Source organism: Pan paniscus, chromosome 4 (assembly GCF_029289425.2).
Source record: "Pan paniscus chromosome 4, NHGRI_mPanPan1-v2.0_pri, whole genome shotgun sequence".
In the NCBI taxonomy this organism is placed as follows: Eukaryota; Metazoa; Chordata; class Mammalia; order Primates; family Hominidae; genus Pan; species Pan paniscus.
Genome location: NC_073253.2, coordinates 52,223,676 through 52,244,309, shown reverse-complemented (window position 1 = coordinate 52,244,309; position 20,634 = coordinate 52,223,676). Strand labels below are relative to the sequence as shown.

The 20,634-nt window shown below is 43.4% G+C and overlaps 1 long non-coding RNA gene across 1 annotated transcript in view; it reads left to right on the top strand.

The window, feature by feature from the left end:
• The window catches only part of LOC100976407 (uncharacterized), a 93,771-nt gene that overhangs the window by 55,951 nt on the left and 17,186 nt on the right, over positions 1-20,634 (top strand). The window lies entirely within an intron of this gene.

Genomic DNA, 20,634 nt, shown 5'->3' with positions numbered 1-20,634 from the left:
AAAAAGAAAAAGTCCACAGTCTGTGCTAACCAAGTGGCCGTTATTTTGGGCTGTGGCTGGGCTGGTGAGATGCTCTTTGGCCGTCTGTCACTGTGCACAGCAGTCTGACTGGAATTTTAGTGAGCCAGGAAAGGGATGGCTATATTTGGCCTCTGGAAGGGAAGTTGCTGAGATGGAGACCGTGCTTTGGGTCATAGGATTTGAGCCAGCAGGAGGGGAAGCAACTTGCCCCATTTCCCATTTTCAGCTGAGGAAGTGGGTGGGACAACACAGCCAAAACCTTTGTCAGGAAGAGGTCTCTAGGTGAACACACCACGCTGTTCCCAGAGGAGCTTGTTCCAGCCCAAGGAAACCAGCCTTGGTCTGACTGGCCCAGATGAGCGTGGGCTCAGCTATAGTGCCTGTAAAGCAGGATTATCGGATCTCTTGGTCTTCATTCAGCCTTTGGCACTGGATCTAGGCCTTCTCTGGTATTGTATTCATGGAAGCGTCTATGACTTGTTTACTAGTTACTATTCATGTGCCTCTATGTTTGCTCCTGGAACGTGGGCATTTTGGTTTACTTTTATGACCCACAGAGCTTCTACATACAAGGACACTTAAAAATTTTAAAAATCAAACATTGGACTAGGTTGCCTTCCTCGTTTAAGCTGTAGGTTATGTGTACATATATATATATATATACACACACACATATATATACACACATATATACATATACACACACATATATACATATACACACATAACCTAGAGCTTAAATGGGAAAGGCGACCTATATGTATATGTATTATGTATACACACATAACCTAGAGCTAAAATGGGGAAGGCAATCTATATAATAAATTATTAAATCTTCAATTGTATTATAAAAAGAATGACATTCGAGTCATGATAGAAAAACAAGATTATTGTTTATGAGGTATCACTAAAATATGCATTTTGTAAGGCTCATTGATTTATTTCCAATTCAAGAAGCAACATAGACATACAAAATGGTTCATTAGATATTCATTATACCTCCTTGGCTGCTATTATTAGAAGTGCCCATGGTGCCAATAGCAAGGTTGATGTTTTCAGGGGTGGAATCAATGCTTGAAACTCATCAATATCTTATAAGCAGTTTTGGTTTAAGGTATTTTGATGATTTCATTGAAATGTTTTACCCCATTAAAAAGCTGTAACTTAAACTGTGGTGCAGGGCAGGCGCACATTAGATGATAAATAGCTTTATGTAAGAGATTTCAAATTTGTTAAATCTGCATTGAAGAACTACATTTGAAATTGGTTGGAAGGTTGGGTGAATTCTCTAGGTAAAAATGACATTTGTTTTACGGATCCCTCTGAAACAATTCCCCAAGAGTTTTCATTTGAATAAATCACATCTAAGTTCAGCACTCCAGAAACAGCTAGCATGGGAGAGTTGCCTTTGCTTTTCTGTTTCCTCTTTTCTGGGAAAAGAGTCAATTTCCTCATCTGTAAAGGGAGTGAGACTAGATAACCTGGAGGTCAAAGTACTTACAGCCTTTCACTTATTAATCCATTCACTTAACGCTTATTTACTGAGCAGGGGTGGGCATGTTCTGGCACTAACGGAACAGCAACATACAAAACGTAGTCCTTGTTCTGGTGGAGATGACATCCTACAAGGAGAAAGACAATAAACAGATGAGATAATTTCTTGAATAATTTACTGCTACGAAGGCAGTAAAGAGTATTGTGTTGAGAAGTTGTGGGTGGATGGGTGGTGCCAGCAACTTTCTCTGAGAAAGAGTCATTTCAGCTGAAAAGAAGCCAGGAGTGAACATCTAGAGGAACAGTATTCCAGAGAGAGGAACAGCCAGGATGAGCGGCAGTGCAATAGCATGCTAGGAGAAGAGAAGCACCCAGGTCTTCCCTTCTTGGGTCTTCTTCCCCTGCCTCTGCTGCAACTGTGAATACTCTGCTGTGAGGAAATGACTGAGGCCAAGGTGGCTGCAGAAAGAGTACAGAAGGGAGAGAAATCGGAGGATGGGGAACACTGGGGTGGGAGGTGGATAGATCTGTTACAACAGACTAGGCTGCACTTCAGTGATGAGTAAACACCCTATCTCAGTGGCTTAACCAAGCACATGTTTCTTGCTCGTGTTATGGTCTGACGCCAGTCTGATGCTCCTCTCTGAGTAGGGATACAGATTCTTGCCATCATGTGTCTCCACCATCGCAGGGTCCTTTACTTTCAGTCTCATGAATTGGAAGGGGAGAATGAGTGGAAGATTGTGTTGAATGTTTTAGAGGCCAGCCCTGTACAGGCTGCCTGACTAGAATCCAGTGACATGACTCTAATCTAATTGGTGAGCATGGAGTCAGCCTTTGCCAAAAGAGAAAAAGGCATAAAAGAAGGGATTCTACTGCTCTCCCCAAATCCTTGAAGACTTGCACTGCACATGTACCATCTTGGCCAGGAGTGCTGGTGAAGGGGTTTGGATGGGGAGGTAATGTCCTCACAGTGATGACTTCTCATCATCTCCACTAGACAGTACACAGAGAAGAAAGACTGGGGAAAAGGTCACCATTTCAGCCCTGGAAGGGAGCTCAGGAAGATGAACCTCTCACTTTAAGCTCAAACCAAGTTATTTTGCTGCTTGTTCAGAATCTGGAGGAAGAGCCAGGCTTGATGCAAGAGGCTCCTAACTCCTATTGCCTGGCATTAAAGACTTCCTTCCATCTGTCTTTAGCTCATGTTCTATCCAACGCTGCTTCTCACATCTCAGAACATCTGCTCTAGCCAGGCCAGACTTCTTGAGGCTTCCCATCCAATAGAGAATGGACTTCATTCCCCTGTGTTCTCATCATTCTTCTCTTGCAATGCCTGGTCCCTCCTCTCCATCCAAATCTATGAGTCCTTCTTATCTTTGTGGAACTTCACCGCCTTGTGGAGCCTCAGCTCTGGGGGGTCATGTGCATTGTTCCTATGTACTACTGGTGGAATAGGCTGGCTCAAGGGGGGTACAGTCACAAAGAGGCTGTACATTTCTTCTACCTAGCTTCAGATATGCTCAGGCAGGTCCCTACTTCCTGTGCTTTAGAGACATCTCATGCAGATGCCTTGGCTTTCTGGATTACTTCCAACTACTAGAAAAGCCTCAATTCTGATAATGAGATTTCTTTTCAGTGTTAAAGGTCCAGTTCAGCTTAACGTCAAACTTCAATCTCACCTCCATATCAAAGTTAGTGATATCGGCTGAAGCTCAGGCTCATGCAGTTGGGAAGGAGGGGTTGATTGGCAATTTTATTCTCTCTCTACCTCATCTCTCTTCTGGCTCTTCCAGGATCCAGGCTGGTATTGGTGAGATTAGAGGAAGAGGGACGAAAAACAACATCTCACATCAGGATTCTGCCTTTGCTGTGGTTGACAGGCCCTGTGATGCCCTTCATTCCAGCAGGGTTCTTTCATGAGGCACATTTTTGGCAACCTAGAGGAAACTCCTCCCACTCATCACATAACCTTCAACCACTTCTCTCCCTTACTCCACTCCAGCCACGCTGGCCTTCTTTCTATTCTCAGTCTGGGAAGTTCCGTTCAGCCTCAGAGCCTTGGCATTTTCATTCTCCCTGCCCAGAGCCTGCTCTCCCTCTCCTTTCTGAGTAGCCCCTAGTGATTTTTAAAATCTTGACTCAAGCGTCAATTCTTCAGAACACCCTATCATAAACTCTTACCAGGGCAGGCCCTAGTTGTGCACTCTCCCAGCCCCTGTAATGAAGACATTAATTGTATAAACAGTTGTTTAGCGTCTATCTTTCCTACTTGAATGTGAGTTCCAAGAGGGCTTGATAAATTGGTATATTAGGCTGTTTTTGCATTGCTGTAAAGAAATACCCAAGGCTGGGTAAAGAAAAGAGGTTTAATTGGCTCACAATTCTGCAGGCTATACAAGCATGGTTGCAACATCTGTCTCTGGTGAGGCTTCAGGAAGCTTACAATCATGGCAAAAGGCAACGAGAAGCCAGCATGTCACATGGTGAGAGCAGAAACAAGAGAGAGAAAAGGGGGAGGTCCCAGAGTTTTAAACAACCAGGTCCCTCATGAACTAACTTGAGTGAGAACTCACTTATCCCCAAAGGGATAGTGCTAAATTATTAATGAGAGATCTGCCATCATGATCCAATCACCTCCCACCAGGCCCAACCTCTTACACTGGGAATCACATTTCAACTTGAGATTTGGAGGGGACAAATAACCAAACCATATCAATAGGCATTTGTAGAAAGACAGAACAAAGGAATGTTCCTAATAAGTAAATGAGTACCTCGACTTCCAAGCAGACAGTAGACACTTAATAATTATTTGTAGAACTGACATGAAATTGAAGGCAGGAGCCATGTCTGTTAATTTCTGGATTCATGATATGACTTAGTTCAATAAATACCTGTTGCCCAGTGTTTTGAATAACCTCATCAGAATTAACACAAATAATGGAGAACTGGCTGGAACATAGTTCTGACCTGCACTTTATGGATGTTCCTCAATGTCAGCAGAAGAATTACTGCTATCTTTACAAAGAACTGTGTCAGCCAAGGCATGATTCTTGCCTTTAATCAGCTGACTTTATGTTCTGTAGTCTGGGAAGAGCATGATTGCAGGAAAGGACATGGATAATGTAACCGTAGATCCAAAGAATGACAGTTTCTAAATAATTTGTCCCTTTATTCTCTTTAGTGCACTTGTACTTCTATTAGCCCAACCAATCCAATTCTTGGTTCCCCAAACAGGGTCACCATATGTACCTTCAACCTGACTTGTATGAAGACTTGTTTTATGAGTCACAATTAGTTGCAGGTGCAAAGACTGAGGGCACAACTAACTGTGTCTGGAATCACCTCCTCACATATGCAATTAAACACTTGCACACTCAGAATTAGGTTCAAGTGGCTAATTGCACCCGGAAGTAGGTAATTGCAGGTGCAATTAGCTACAAGTGCAATTTTTCACCCGAGACTAATTGCTCCCAAAGTAAGGAGATAGGGATTGGAAATTCAGCACTGAATGTATGTGTGGTTATTGCAACCACCTGTGATTTTAATAGTCGCTGCCCCCGCCACCCCTCCCCCCCACAAACTTGTAGTGTGGTGGCCTCCCTTTGGTCTTTTTGAATAGTTAAATTGCTTAACTCCTTCTGTATATTTATTCTACAGCATTCTCTTTCCAGTTGGGTATTCTTTTCCCTACTTAGACCCTGTTTCTTCAGAATTTATTTATTTTCTTCTGGAACTCCTGGCTATTTAAAGGCCATATATTCCTCCACTGTTTAACTGTATCTAAAACTTCTCAGAATCTAAGTAAGAAATGGTCAATAACTTGAACAGCTCAGTGGATGGTAACCATCAAGTAGCTCTTGAACACTGTTCCTTGAGGAATATCATTTAAACATAACAGATGTAAAGCTCTTCTTCCCATCCCTGGTGACGAGGAGATGGATCACTCCATCAAAGCACCCAGAAACCTGTCTTCACTAGCAGGTTTAATTTTTTCCTACTAGCTTTTCTCCTATATCAGTAAAAGTCCAATCAGGAAAGCACCATCTTTTTAAATTATTTTATTTTATTTTATTTTTGATATGGAGACTTGCTTTGTTACCCAGGTTGGAGTGCAGTGGCACAATCTTGGCTCACTGCAACCTCTGCCTTCTGAGTTCAAACAATTCTCCTGCCTCAGCCTCCCAAGTAGCTGGGATTACAGGCAGCCACCACCACGCCCAGCTAAATTTTTGGATTTTTAGTAGAGAAAGGGTTTCACCATGTTGGCCAGGCTGGTTTCAAACTCCTGACCTCAAGTGATCCACCCGCCTTGGCCTCCCAAAGTGCTAGGATTACAGGTGTTAGCCACCATGCCTGGCCAGTTTTTTTTATTTTTTAATGACTATAAAATGAAAGCATAATTGGAAAAAATTCAATGAATTTAAATTGAATAAAGTTAAAATAACCAAGGAAACCAAAACTGTTAATACTACTACAGAAAGTCTTTTGATCATGTAAACATTATTTAAGTAAGGAGTTGATCACCATAGTTATTTTAACAGAGATAATTTAATAAAGGGGATTATTAGGCTAGTATTAGGACTGAAAAGGCAAAAAAGGAAGCTTGAGGCATCTCAGTGACGGTAACTGCAGGGAGCAGCTACCATCCCAAGGGCTGAGGAAACAAAGCAAGAGACTGGGGTTAATAGAACCTAGATGCTTAGGGGAAGGGCCCAGCAAAGCTGGAACACAGGTCTCTGGTGGAGGGTGTTCCCAGGCTGATGCGGACCGTCAGCAGCTTGAGGAGGGATCACATAGAGCTGGGACTCAGAGCTCTTAAGAGGGGACACTGCCCAACTGGTTTTGTACCCTTGGAATTTGGAGAAGAGACTTGGCAGAGCTGGGACCCAGAATGTAGAGTGGGGCTTCCTCCCAGGTGGTCCTGAACTGTAAGCAACCCACTAAACACTGCAGCACTATGGATAAAATGGAAAAAAATGCCTGCAGGATGTGCCTTGGAACCTGGGGCTTGTGGTCTTTTGTTGGATCCAACCAGGATGAAGCATGTTTTGATATGGGGAGGTAAAAAAGGGGCATGAAGTTAGTGAATCAGAGCCTTTGCAAGTGTGTACATTTACGTGTGTCTTTTCTCTGTGTTCGGCATTTTCCTTTGCATGATTTTATTCTCATTCTTTCATGCTGAAAATGCTTGCGTGTGTGTGTGTGTGTGTGTGTGAGAGAGAGAGAGAGAGAGAGAGAATATCATAGTGAGTGCAAGCCAGTGGTGGTCATAAGATGGTGATCTTAGCAGGTGTGCACAGCTGGCCCTGCCCAGCGATCTGCAGCAGATTTCATTTCCTCGTAGCTCATCTGGCTGGTTGATCTCCTTTTGCCCTTTCCTGCTGTGAGAATTCATGGCCAGCCTGAAGCCAACCTCCTGGCTTCTGCGGAGTGCTGACTCCTCCACTTCCCTGCTTAGTCACTCTGAGGTGGAACAGGATCCCACTTGCTAAGCTAGTGGCTGCTTCTGCTGAATGCCAATCTGAAGGGGCGATCAACCCCTTTGAACTCCCTCTGGCTATTGAGTCTGCCATTGTTCAGACCCTGCAGTGTGCATGGACTGGTGACAAAGCCCGGGTGAGGAAGCAAGAGATGACAACCGGAGGGGAACAGGGGAGGGCAGGAAGGCCTTTGACTTGGCCTGGACACCTGGCGACGCTTTATTGCCCCAGACAGACTCTCCTGCTCCAAGATCCAGCCCAGGGGCTGTGAAGGTCACCCGGCGCTCGCCGCCCATGGGAAGGAAGTGTTTCCTTGGGCAGCAGAGCCAGGCTCCTTAATGACTGCTTCAGCTGAGCATTTCTACTTGGAAAGGAGAGCAACTGTTCCTTTGCCCTTGCCACCCTGCTTAGTTGCAGCTTAGGCCTCTCAAGAGGGAACATAAATATTAGGGAAGTTGGGTCACCTACCGGTGGTTTGGGCTAAGAAAACATTTTTTTCTTCTCAGGAAAATGAATAAAACCACATGATGGAAAATGCTAGAAATAGAGGAAAGGGAACAACAGCTTTAAAAAATCTGAGTAACCTGTAATAATCACTAATAACATTTGAAGGTGTTTTTACCCACCCCTCCCCTGTGCAAATAGTTCATTCATTCATTCATTCTGTAAGTGTTAGTTGAGTGCCTACCATTGCCACTTGCTGGGGATAGGACCCTGAACAAAATAGATCAAAAGTCTCGCTCCTAGGAGCTTCTATTCTTGGTAGGGGGAGAGGGGCACATCTTGCATTCAGTTTCTTATCCTGTTGTCATTTGTCAGTCAATCTCAGCAGCACTTCCCTTGTCATTGCATTGTCTTCATACCCATTATTCTGATGATTGCTTGTTTTTCCAAGAGAATGGCTCAGACTCCACTTAACCATGTCACTACTGTCCAGTGGTTTCCATCTGCACAGTTTTAAATAATGCTGTGGTTAGTATATTTGTACAGGCAGATTTAAAAAAATAGATTTTTGGGGTAATTTCCTCTCTGGCTATATCTTACACAGTATCAGGTAGGACTCTTGGTTACAAACAACAGACCCCAAATCTGGTTAACTTAGGCAGAAAGGGAATTTGTTGGAAGGCTATCTATCCAGCAGCCTATGGAATTATCAGAAGGCTGGAGAACCAAGCTCAGAAAAGCATCAGGAACGAGGGTCAGGGGGCAAAAGTACAGCACAGGTCCACGCCCTGTAGAGTCCCTGAGACCTGCTGCAGGCCCCTCCTCACTACCTCCTACTCTCCTTTCAGCTCTTCCAGCTTTCCAAGGAGAAATCTCTCTCCTCCTGAAGCCTCTGTCTTGCATCCTGGAATCTTGAGTTCAGGGTGGAGCACTGGTGGCCGGGTGAAGGTCAGCAGCCTGCTATTCTGTTTCCAGGGAGTGAGAGGAGGTGTCCTTCCTGGCTCTCCAGAGAGGAAGTGGCTGCTGCCCCTCACCTCAGCTTAGGGAGGCTGCTTGGATCCTCAGTAGGAAAGAGGAGAAATATCCACTACAAACACGTTCCTTTTCTTCTTATATATGTGTTTGTTGTGTGTGGGATGACAGAGGGTAGGGACACGGTTAAAGACACATCGAACATCACCTGCCAGAGAGGGGTGTAAACACTTCTCTGCATTGCTAGTAGGGTCCAGGTATTCTCAGCACCTCCAGCAGCCTGGGGCACTCAGCCTCCGGGACTGGAGAAAAGAGGGTGAAATTCACATTGATGATTGCTTTTTGATAGGTAAGAAAACTGGGGCTTAAAAAGGATGTGTGACTTACAGCAGACTATGTTGCCAGCAAACCTGGGCTGTGGGGACTTGAGTCCAGGTCTTCTGAAACACCCGAGGGTTAGTTGGACAAGTATTACTTCCCTGCTCTGGGCTGGTGGCCTATAAGGGGTGCCTGGAGCAATCCTCTTGCTGGGACAAAAGCCCTTTCAACAAAGGGGCCTTTGTAACAAGCCTTTCTTTGTTTGGCCACCAGGCTGTTCCCTGGAGTAATTAAAGCCTGTAGTCCTTAGATATAAGGCTGGCTAACACTGCTTGACAGGAATACAGCAATGTGAGTTTGGGTGCCAATGCTAGATTGGAAATGCATGTCTTCCTGCTCCCAGACACCTAGGCATGAACCACATGGCTAGATGGCCCTGCCCCTCCTCCCTGGCCACTCTGCATAGAGGAGGACAGCACCCACTGGTCCTACAGGATGGGGGCTAGTGGCACTCTCCTGGGCAGTGCCAGGCAAGTAGACTGTTATGCAGCTTTACTGCTGTGGCCGCATCTCTGGGACCTGCTAGTGGACATCTGGCTTACTACTACTGCTCAGAGCAGAAAGGTCACAGCCTTCCAAGGGTCCTTGGATATCTGGCACTGTGCACCTGCATCTTGTCCACCTGCCTCTTTCCTTTGTCTAGGGAGATGGTCTCCCCTGGACTCCCTTGGGGTCTCAGGACACAGCATTAAAATTGGCTTGTGTGTTTAGTCATCTTCTGTGAGGCTGGACCTTTATGCTAAAGGTCCCTCAACTAGTGGAGAAAAGACAAGCTTTACTCTCCCCAGAACTAGGAAGTTAACCTTTTATGAGAGTTGTACTGCTGGGGACCGCGAAGGACACCGGAAATAAACTCCGTCTCTGCTCTCAGAGAACTTTAGATGTCTCTCAGTGCGGCCACCACTTGGAGGGGAAAAGAGAAACTTCTCTCATTAAAGGCAGTGCCCTGGCTCAGGGCCTTCTCAGGCTGAGAGCTCTGTGGGGCTTTCACTCACCCTGTCCCCTGCAGACACCTGAGGTGCAGCTCACCTGCCAGCGAACGAAGGCATTCCAGGTATAGGTTAAAGTGGAATTTCGGCATTGGCAGAGTTAACATTCATACATTCAACAACTTGTGTGTGCCCTCAAGGGCCCGTGGCAGGAGATGAGGTTTAATTGTGCTGAGGCACACATTTCCATCACATGGGGTGGGTGGGTCTCTTCACTACTGAGAACTGGGTACCAGGGTTTCAGCAGTTTTGGGCTCTTGGTTCCTCACCACCAAAGGCAATTTGTGGGGGATCTTTATGTTTCAGCAGTATTTGAGAATCTGGGGAGTCATGAGCGGCTCAGGCTGGGTCTCCTGGTATGCAGGAGGTATCTGGTGGGGAGGGTGCTGGGGTCTGGGAATCCCCCCTTGCCACGCCACTTCCCCTCAAGCCCCCAACCCTCTGGAGCCCTCAGGCTTGGGATCAGGCTTTTTCAGGCTCAGCCCCACCTGCCAACCAGGGGCGGGTGAACCCGCCCTCAAGATGCACACAGCTGCATTGTCTGCAGATAATTTAAAACCAATAATAAAATCGACTGTGAGTCAGTTTGCTTTTTATTATCCCTAGGCCAGTAATTCTAAACAATGTCAGTGATAAAATAATCCTCCCACAAATCTTTTGTTTGTCCATTTTCTAAACAATTGCTGTGGTGACTATTGAATTTTAATTCTATACACTCATATACATCTGTGTGTATGTGTGTGTGTATACATATATACCCATATATATACACACATACATATATATGCTTCAAATTAGCATAGTTAATTACTTATCCTTTTACTAATATTATAGTCTATGTGAAAGTTACTTAGGAGAACTTCCAGTAAGAAAGAACAGTTCAAGATGGTTCGAACTGGCTTCAGGCACAGTTTGTGTCTCCAGCCCCTGTTGTACTAAGTATGCCTGCATTTAAATAATCGATAAAGGATGATAGCACAGTAATTGCAAAGCCAAGACACAAAACCTGAGTTAATTTAATTCTGTCATTCTGCACAACCACTTGGAATTTTAATTTGTGTTTAAAGTTTAGTAAATGCAAATTTTAGTTCATACACGAGATATTTGACTGGATTTGAATAATATCTTGAAAATTAAAATTTATTCTGTTTAAATTATTGTTTTAAAGCTAATGAATGAATCATGAGAGTAATAATAATTAATGATTATTACATGATTCTCACTGAAAATAATTTTGTCCCATAGAGGAGGGTACTAAAAAATGATCAGTTTGGGGAGTCAGATATGTTATCTTGGCCACTGTCCATGGTGATGCAGATGACAGAAATTGTTCCAGTTTATTGAAATAGGAGAGCATTAATAATCAGGTATTAATTGGCCTATGAACATTTTGGAAGTGCTGAACAAGCAGATTCTGGTTGGAGCTTTCAGAAACAATTCCAGTTCCCCAGATGATGCTCTGATATGATTGAGGGAAACTGCATCCCCCACTGTCCGTGGCAGAGCCCACCATTTTGCCATGATCTGAGCTAGCAAAGTAAAGGCCTCGTGCTGTGCCTCCCATCCCACTGACCTGGCTCTCAGTTGAGGTCTCATGCAAGTGGCTCTGATTGGTGGAACCCAATCCCATCAGGAACCCTACCTGCAAAGGAGGAAGAGAAAATTAGTTTTTCATTTTCTGGTGTCTACAGTATAGACTGGTTTCCTGAGGAAGTTAGGAATGGAGGCTGAGCCAGCTGGCCTACAGCATCCTTCACATCTACCCAACCGAGTTTCTACACTTGACGTTTTGGTCTCTAGATGGGGAAGAACCTCCCCTGTCTGGCAGCCAGGTTCTGCCTCATGCTGGCTTCTGGAGAGAATGACTGTCTCTGTAGTGAAGTGTGTCCAGCCCAGCTATTCTTTTCTTTTCTTTTCTTTTCTTTTCTTTTTTTTGATAGGGTCTCACTCTGTTGCCCAGGCTGGAGTGCAGTGGTGCAATCTCAGCTCACTGCAGCCTTGACCTCCCAGGCTCAAGCGATCCTCCCACCTCAGCCTCCCAAGTAGCTGGCACCACAGGTGCATACCACCACATCTGGCTATTTTTTTTTTTTTTGTATTTTTTGTAGAGACGGTGTTTCATCATATTGCCTAGGCTGCTCTCAAACTTCTGAGCTCAAGCAATCTACCTGCCTTGGTCTCCTAAAGTGCTGGGCATAACAAGCATGAGCCACCATGCCCAGCCTCAGCTCAGCCATTCTTATGCTGCCTCTTACCATACCCCCACCTTCCCACACCCCATGGAACTTCTCTGCCTAGGCTCTCCAACTTGGAATCTTCTGCTGGTGCATTGTGAGTAATAGCTCCAAATCTTCTCTCCCTCAGCACACAACCATCTCTTGAGTAAAGGCTGCTTCAAAACTCCCACAGCTTTTCATAATGCCACCCCTAAACTCTGCCCCCCACTAAAGTGCATGAATCTTTATCATTATTCTTTAATAGTAACTTTTTGGGGGATTCTTCTCAATACATATTTGCAGACTAAATATAACTCTTGTCCTCAAGGATTTTTCACCATCATTCTCATAACATTAAAAAGATTCTAATTTGCATCTAAACTTGGGTCCCTAAATCTCAGCCCTCCTGTCCCTTGTAGGGACAGTGGGTGTTTGTGGTGATGTTGGGACTGAGGAGTAGGTTCCACAATGACTAGGCTAGAGGGTGACTCTTCAGAGAGAGGCAGGATGCAACCTTGGCAGGGAAGTGCCAGGTGAGGCCCAGGGAGGTTTGAGCCCTAAGTCTGTCCTGTGGCCCAGGACACAGGGCCCACATCAAAGATTGAAGCTGCTTACAAGGTAGGAGGAAAGAACATGCAATGACCTGAAACTGAAGAGGCTGGATTTCTTTCTGTCACAGGCTCTTAATAGCTGTGTGACCATAGACCAGTCACTTCACCTCTCTAGGGAAGAAGGTTACTTCCAATGAAGATGGTTATTTACTTGTGAAGTAGTGGGACTAGGAAAATGGGTGGCACAGAAGGAAGGAGGAAGCAGGGTTTATGACGCTGGCATATCTCCCTCTGGACTGCCTCTGGAGGAAAGCCCTGAGACAGCACAGATTCCCCGCATGGAAGGCTGTGCCTTGCTCTACCCCACCCTGCCCTCCGCCACCATCAGGGCACTCAGAGGAAATACATCCAGAATCCTGAGCTCCAACATGGAGCAAAACCAAGGATGGAAGTGGGCCTGGCAATATCTGGGCTAGAAGTCACATTTCCTCATTTTCTTTTGAACATGGAACCCTTTTCCTGAAAGGCTTTGTTCTCTTCAAAGCACAGTTTCCCAGTGTCTGTCCTGCAGGGACACTTTCATCACACACACACACACACACACACACATCTATAAAATTGATTTAATTTCTTCCTGGGTTCTCATTTACCAAAATAACAAACCAACTAGGAAGTCTCTGTAAAGGAGAACATGGTCAAGATCAGACTCTTCTCTAAAGATACAGCTAATTCCAGCCAGCACATTAACATTCTAAAGTTAAAAGTGCATTGTGAAATGTAAATCGATGTGACATTGTCAAACAAAATGACCTGTGGGCTTGGGAGGTTGGTGCTTGTAGGAAGAGGCCGAAGTGTGCATCTTAATCTTGATTTCCTTTGGGAATATTTCCTCCACTGTGTTCCTGACTCTGATTATGTTCTTGTGCGATCAAAATAGCTCTAGTTTCCAGGGCTGGACAGTTCCTTTTTCTTTCTTTCTTTTCTATTCTTTCTCTCTCTCTCACTCTTTTTTTCCCCACAGGACAAATTATTGTTGTTTTGATCAGTGACAACTGTTTGATTTTTTAGCTATTAGTATATACATGTGCACAAAATCCCATCCTATTAGGAAGAAAAGGATTGGATTTAAAGTCCTGCTTGTTGTATAGATTATTTAATGCACAGGGGCCTTAGAAAACCAAAGTTCAGCATTCAGGGGTTGACCTCAAAATGGCATGAACAATCCAATAGGCAAGCACCAGGTTTCTTCATTTATATCCATAATCACGGGATATGATGAAGCCTTTGGCCTTAGGAAAATTTCAGTTGGGATTTGTATTTAACAGCAAGCTTATCTTTGGCTTGGCTTTAAATGGATAGTAGGGACAGTGTAAGCCAGGTAGTAACAGAAGCTCTGAATTACAGTATAAGGTCTGTCTCTCCAAGCTCTTCTTCCCTGTCTATAACATCATTTGGAAACTTCTCTTCTGCACAGTGTCATAGCCATTTTTTGGATCTTGAACCACAGCCTAGTATTCAGGGTATCCGTCTGTCTCCATATCTGGACTTCACTCAGACACTGCCTAAACTCTCTTTCAATTTCTTTAGCTATGTACTTCAGTGAACTGCAAACAAACAGATCATTTTCCTGATGGTGATAAGGTGGTAATAGACTTTACTTCATTGCCTGGTGCCCTTCAGATATGCTTCCTACAAAACTCCTCAGCAGAACAAATATAGTTACTGAATTTGGTTACTGGTACACAATGAAATAACAGTGCAATAACATAGTTACATGGTTATAATATAGTTAAATCATGCAGCAAGTTGCACACAATAGAAAATGCAGTTAGGCAGAGAGAATGAAATTAAGGGTTAGAGGTAAAAGAGAGGATGTATCTTTAGATGTGATTTGAAATGAAAAGCAGACACCCCAGAAAGGACAAAGATGTCACCAGATGATGCCTGAAGAAGCTGCTTCTCTTGTCAACTAAAGCAAGACTGGGTAAGGACAGTGGGAAGGGCATGTTCAATTGGCTGTATAGCTGATTTTGTATAGCCCTTCTTCCCCTCCACTGTGATCATACTGATTTAGTCCTTATTACCTTTCCTGGCCTTTACAATTGCTAAATAGCTGATCTTCCAGTTCTCTTCTGAGTTATCCCACAAAGCACTGCCAAATCAATTGTCCTTTAACACCACTCTGATTATATCATCCTTCTCTCCCAAATCCTTCAAGGCTTCTCATTACTTACTGAAGTAGAGTAAGTAGCACTTTCTTAGCTTGGCATTCAAGGCTCTTTCTTCTAGCTGTACTTCTCAGAGTGAAGCAGCACATCAGCATCACCCGGGAACTAGTTTAAAGTTGCAGAATCCCAGGTCCCATCTTAGACCCATTGAATAGGAATCTGCATTTTATCAAGATCCCCAGGTGATTCATATGCACAGAAAGCTTGAGAAGTGCTCTAGCCAAACTAAAATACTTAACAAATATTTTCTTTCCTATTTCTGGTTTTTCCCTATGCTACTATATCCACTTTTACATCATCTTTGCCTATCCACACATGGGACCCTTTTATGATCATCTCAAATGTTATCTCATCCACAGAACCTTTCCCCATTATCCCATGGACAAGGCAGACTGATCTTCAGAATGCCTACTCTGCCCTTTATAAACTGAACTTCCTCCTGATGAAAGGGTAGTTTTATTATACCTCTTGACTTGGTCCTTTTGGCCATAGGGAGTTGGTCCATGTTGGATAATCAACATTAGAGCAGTTCAGCTAGAGGCCACCCAGTAACCCAGAATGTGGTCACATGAAATGTGAGTAGTGAAAATAAAATTTTCTCTCCATTTTAGAATTTAAATAAAGCAGTAATTACTAACACTAAACACCAGGAGACAGAGTCAAGGTCATGAGAGGTTATGTGCAAACTACAGTTATGAGGAAACAGAAACTTTGAGTAGCCAAGTTGGTAAAGACAGGAGGATGGAGCAAACATGTGGACATGGTAGATATGCCATAAGAGAAAGACAGAGGAGATGGAGAGAAAAATGGGTTCACAGATCTGTCCAAGTTCATGATGACTTTTCTCTACCAGGTCATAGGTTCTTATAATAACATCTTCTAATCCCCATTACTTGAGAAAAATTACATAAATGTCCATTACTGGCAGCCAAGATACCCTAGTTTAGATCCCCAGGTGGAGCTGGCTCCATCCCTGGCCTTCTCTTTGAGACTGTGGTCCTCATTCTTGTTGACTGTTTCCCAGGCTTACATTATAACACCTGTGATGCTATAAACCCCAGCTACTAACAAATAGTAATAAGATTGTGTCCTCTCATTTTTTGAGCACTAGCAAGGTGCATGCTTAGAAATAATCATAGGATTGATTCAAATTGAATTCTAGGGAAGCAAAGCATTAAAGTAAAGGGAGGTGATAGGATTTATCATTAATAAGGCCAACTGAACTGTGGAGTGGTCAGCGTTTTTTTGAAATCTCTGGTGCGTTGTACCAATCAAGCCAAAGAGCCACAATCTAGCGTGTATTTTTAATGCAAGCTGTTCGATGTCGTAGCAGCAAAATTAATAATACCCATCTCTCAGAAACCTGATCTCAGCTGATGCTATTTTATCAGGAAAATAATGTCTTATAGTTAGTTGGATGTACCAAACACATGTTTCCAGCTGGTCAGCAATCTTCCTTCTTAACCTTTAATCTGCTCCAGGCTGTTCCTACAGATTACCGGACAAATGACGTTTTGAGAATTATGGGTCTCTGCAGGTTGAAGGAGGCAGCTTCATTGCTACTATTTGGAGGGTTGCCTCCCACTGAAGGTCAGTGTGGGTCTGTGCTTGTGTGGGCCTGGTGGTATATGCAGGGGAGCTATGTGCACTAAGGGAAATGGTTTTGTGTATGCATGCTTTTCTTTTAGTGTGGGTTATCAAGCTGAACCTTTGAAGTGTCATTTTACTTGTTCAGAAGGGAGGCAGAGAGGGGGCCCTAATTTTACAAGCACATGGGGATTTCTTTCCCCTCTCTTAAGTCTCTCTTGAAGAACATCACCCTCCAAATCTGGAGGTTTCATCTGCTTTTAAGCTGGAAGCTTCTTCTTTAATGGCTTTGTGACTCACAGGGCTCGGGTGATGGTTGCTTTTTCTGTGTGTAGAACTATAATCCTTCTCAATTATCAAAGACATAAATTACTATTATTTCCTTACCAGATCGAACATCTTGCTTAAATATGTGAAAGAAAAATTGTTGGTTGTCTGGTGAATTTTCCTCTTGGAAAAACTGCCTATTCTTAATCTACAAGTTCAATGAAAGTTCAAAAGTTTATCAGTGCAAACTCTATATTCTAATAATTCATCAACCAGCTTCTACATCCACATCAGTAGACTCCAGGTTGAGACGTTTTTGTCTTTTCTCCCATGTAAAAGTAATCAAACAGCACATTTCCCGGGCATATCACAAAAACCTATTGATCATAATCAGAGCACAGATGGTATGAGAGAGCTTGGCTGACACACAGGCCCTGATGTCAATCACAGGAACAAATTGATTTTGACTGCCCAGTCATGATTCTTCTACCACAGCAGAATTCCATTCAGTGCTGTGTTTGGAGAATTTTGAGCAGACAGCATTTCTGAAGGGGTGTCATAGTCCAAAGTTATCGTAGAGGTAAACTGGATTACTGCAAAAATGGTGATTTTAATGTACTTCGTACTTACCTTTACGATAAGAAGGTCAATGTCTTTCTCCTGTGTTGAAAGAGCTCTCATCAATTTAAAATTTATCCTGATTTATGTCTGCTAATTAGGGGAAAGGAAAATACTGATTTGCATTCTTCTATGACAGTATGCAGTGCCATTACTACTTTTCTCCAACTGGATTTGTTTTCTTACTCATTTTTTAAAACTTAATTTCTTTTTCAAAGATGCCAAATCGATGTTTATTTCTAAATTTTACAAATTATTATCTTTAAAATTTCAAAACAAATGAAATTTTCACCAAATTTGTAGCTCACTTGCACTCCATGGATCTAAATCCCTCATTTAATTTTCTTCCCTTTCCTACACTTCTTATGTTAAGCAATACTTATTTTATAAGATTCTTAAAAAAAAACCCTAATTATTTTCTGTCCAGAAGTACCCTGCTTTCCAGCCTCTTTACCTGGTGCATGTTATTTTTTCCTTCCTTCCTTCCTTCCTTCCTTCCTTCCTTCCTTCCTTCCCTCTCTCCCCACCTCCCTCTCTCCCTTCCTTCCTTCCTTCCTTCCTCCCTTCCTCCCTTCCTTCCTTCCTCCCTTCCTTCCTTCCTCCCTTCCTTCCTTCCTTTCTTCCTTCCTTCCTTCCTCCATCCCTCCCTCCCTCCCTCCGTTCCTAATCCTGGGGTTATCCCTGCTGCAGGGATCTCTGCCATCTCTACATGGGAGCTATGTGCAGGCAGGTGGCCTATAAGTAAATCATGTTAAGTAAAACCTAATAATTTTCATTACAATTATTAAAGCACTTACACTATCAGTCTTTCCCTTATGACCTGAGCATAGATATGTATGCTGGAGAATAATGCAGAAAGAGAGGGCCAATACCCCCCAATACCACTGTAAAATCCTCTGTGAGAGCCAGATAAGAAGGCACCTTCTTTGATACCATCCATTACTGTCTATTACTTTACTGCTTCATACATCAAGGCTGCCAGGACAAGTTCAACAGGGAATTGGTCTGACTCCATCAGGGAAGGGGTTTGGAATTTGAATGAAGAATGGCTTGGAGACCAGCCTGTTCTGTCTTTATCCTAGCCCCAGCCCCACGCATGTTTTCCACCTGGTCCTTCTTTCTTGTCATTTAGCTATCCTACACCTTTTCTCTCAAATTGCTTCCTACCTATGCCCTCTCACTGATATGGAGAGGGGAGCTAGGCAATGATGCTTTCATATTACTTGTCTTTAAACACCTAAGCCTGCTCTACAGCCATTGTTGATTGAACCAAAAGTGGACATTTCTCTCAAGGGGAACCAATCCATGGACTGGTCTAATCCAACTAGATGCCTCATCTCCAGAATTCAAGTCAAGAGATACACAACCTGGAGTCAGATACTGTTGGGTGCTTGGAATCAAAGGCATATTGGTCCTGGAGGAATCAAAGATCACCCAGGCCTGAGTCAGCCATTTTTGGCCATGTGTACTCTGATGAGTCAGTCAATGGAGAAAGCTTGTCCATGAAGTCAAGAAAGAGATCAAAGCTGGCAAAGAGATGAGAGACTTCAGGCCCCTGTCAGGAACAGAAGAGTAACCCTGGCTCTGGGTTTTGCAGTATCAGACTTGTCAGAATTCCTGTGGCCCAGATCCCCTAGCTCTTGTCCTGGAATGCTCTTACGCTTGCCTGCAGTGCTTTTGAATTGGTCCTTGCTTTTCTTAAACTGGCTTGAATGAGTTTCTATTCTTCACAACCAAATATGCTTTGTCTAGAAAGTCTCCTGTTAGAGAGATTCAGATGGGGAATTTCAGTCTCCTTCATCGCCCTAGTTGAGTGTCTGGAAACTCTAGGAGATCATGTGTTCTCTTCCATTCAGCTGAGTGCAGTTTCACAAGAGAGACTATGCTGGGAGAAGAAGGTATTATTCTTTAAGTGTTCAAATCTCTCAACTTCACCTTCAAAGTCCTTGGCACTCATCCTCCACCTCTCGCTCTGATGATTGTCCTGCTGTGGCTCTGACCACTCACTTAAACCATCTGCTTTATTAATTGTTCCCTCTGGTAGATAAAAGTTGGCAACACTTTTTCTTTTGGCTATTTTTCCCATTGAGAGATACAGTCTAATTCCCATTCCCTTGAATACAGGCTGGCCTTCAAGACCTGCTTAAACATTCGAATGTGGTAGACATGATGTTTGGGTCTTCTAAGGCTAAATCACAAGAAGCCTTGCAACTTCTGGCTGTGTCTCTGGGAACAATCTCTTGGAAGCTCTGCTGCCTTGTAAGAAATCCTACTACCCTGAAGTTGCCATATTGTGAGAAGCCCTAGACAAGGGGCAAATAATAGGGAGTGAGGAAGGGGGAGATAGGGAGAGAGAGAGAGAAAGAGACCACAGACTCCAAGCACCAAACGTATGAGTGAAGAAGCCATGTTGGAAATGGACCCTAGTGCCATGTAGAGCAGAGATAGGCCACCCAGCTGAGCCTTTCCTGAATGACTGCGACACAAAAATTGTGAGAAAGATAAAATTTTTGTTTTAATCCACGTAGTTTTGAGGTAGTTTGTCACACATCAACAAAGAACCAGAATATTCCTAGTCATCTCAGAGGTATTTCAGCCTCCTTCCATTTCTGTATATTATTCTCTAGCCCAAGGACACCCTCTTCCTTCTTCTCACCTCTATATCTTTTGATGATCAGGACAAGAATCTCCCTTTCTGCGAGGCTTTTCTGATTTCTCTTCTCTTCTGCAGCGTGTTTGGCCAAAGCTACTCTTGGAACCCTTAGCTTGGGCAATCTTGTGTGTCTCTTTGATATGTTTTAGACTGTTGTGTCCCAAATCCCCAAGGGCAGGGCCTATTTCTTGCTCCTTCTTTTTTTTTTTTTTTTGAATCCCTCTACATTTTGGCAGAGCCCTGAATAGAAACAATTCAATCTGTGTTGAGACTCCTAAATACTGTTGTCTTGAGGCTAAATAACCCTAATCTCTTTAATCCAAATTTATATTGGCACTAATCAAAGGCTTGTCTGTCCAATTACACATTTTCAATTAGGTATTTAGATTAAATTAGGTAAATTGAGGTAGCTTTTACTTTTTCTTCTCAGATTGCATATAGACTTTAAACATTTGGGGTGGTTGGGAAAAAAACCCCAAGGGGAACAGAAAGAAATTCCCATGTAATGGGATAAATAATGGGCAGAATCAAATGGCATGCTGTAGGTCTGTTTGCTTGTCAACACATGCCTGCATCATTTATGGGAGGTCAGGGTCAAACTCCACATTTATAGCTTTGTTCTAGCTCGGGTGAGTGTCTTTTAACTGCTTCACCTCTTTCTGAAACCTATTTTGTTTGGACTTCTCCCAGCCCAACACAATGAACTCTCCCATGTTCTCAGGACATTTTTTTT